The sequence below is a fragment of the Cynara cardunculus genome, assembly GCF_001531365.2.
Source record: "Cynara cardunculus var. scolymus isolate 2C chromosome LG 16, CcrdV1, whole genome shotgun sequence".
Classification (NCBI taxonomy): Eukaryota; Viridiplantae; Streptophyta; class Magnoliopsida; order Asterales; family Asteraceae; genus Cynara; species Cynara cardunculus.
Genome location: NC_037543.1, coordinates 4634826 through 4636276, shown reverse-complemented (window position 1 = coordinate 4636276; position 1451 = coordinate 4634826).

Sequence of the window (1451 nt, the reverse complement as noted above, 5' to 3'; positions counted from 1 at the left end):
ATATATATATATATATATATATAGAGAGAGAGAGAGAGAGAGAGAGATTTGAGATCATGTGAGACCAAGGGTTTTTCGTAAGACCCGTAAGACCAATTATCAACCCTTGGATTAGATCTACAATCTAAACATTTATAATCACAAAATTGCCACGAGACTTCTCAATAATCACAAAATTGTCACCGTGCAACTTTAGACCATTAAATCATTAGCTTATAAAGTTGATCAATGAACATAAATTGGTCTTACGGGTCTCACAGAAAACCCTTGGTATCACGTGAACCCAACCCTATACGTGTATATATATATATATATATATATATAACAGAGAGAGAATCATGTTCATAAGATAACAATAACCAAATGTAAAAAAACAAGAAAATGGTCGAATAATTCACACATATTGGTTTCCATCTCTGATCACAGACCAAGTCGTTCACTCACCCTTGCATCAACGTGTTCCGTAATCTTGAGTAAGTCACATGTAAAATGCATATGTTAATTTTGAATATATTAAAATATGAATATATACAAGAACGATAAACCACATATAAAACCAAAGAACGATAATCCTATCACTCAACGTTGATCCTTAAACTGTAACACTAATTGGTCAAAATTAACTCAAATAAATCTTCAATCAAAGTGGTTGCCCTATCGATCAATATTCTAACTCTAGATGATCTAACCCTAAACCTAGACTTAGGTAACCACATATCAACTTTAATTAACATCAATCAAATGTGTTTGAATTGAGAATTCACCATATTCTTGAGTTGTTTCAAGTTAAAGACTCAGGGGCCGTTTACCCAATTGCTTACCCGGTAAGCACTTACCGATATGAGTCAACACTATGATTTATTTTGATGCGTAAGATTTTAGTATATCAAAACATATCGAATGCAACAATTTAATGGGTAAATGCTTACCTGGATAAGAGTCGGCATTCATCACTTACCGGGTAAGACTCTCTATCATTCTCATCGCTCTTACCGGGTAAGATTCTTGACCTTTCTCATGTTCATCAAATGAGAAAATTTATCCAGTAAGTACTTACCAAGTAAGTGTTTTGTAAACAGCCCCTCACTTGCCGTTTTAGAAATCGACTATACTACCAATTAACTTGGTTATAGCTTTCAAAATATTTCTTTTACGTTTTGAATAAATGACTTTTTTGCGTAAGATATATGTGATACCTCACGCATTTAGACAAATGAGTAATCGGTTTACGGATTATCTATTGCTCACGTGTGAATGATGTGACGCACAACCCAATCTTATTGCCGATATGACCAATTATGGTGTTGGTTTTTTTATTATATAAAACTAGTTCTAGAATACAAATAAAGTAGTGTCAAATTTAAAGAAAATATAAATGTTCGTTTTTTATATAAATTTTTTGATTTAAAAGGTTTATTGTAATTAATATATTTTTAATTTAAAAATGTATT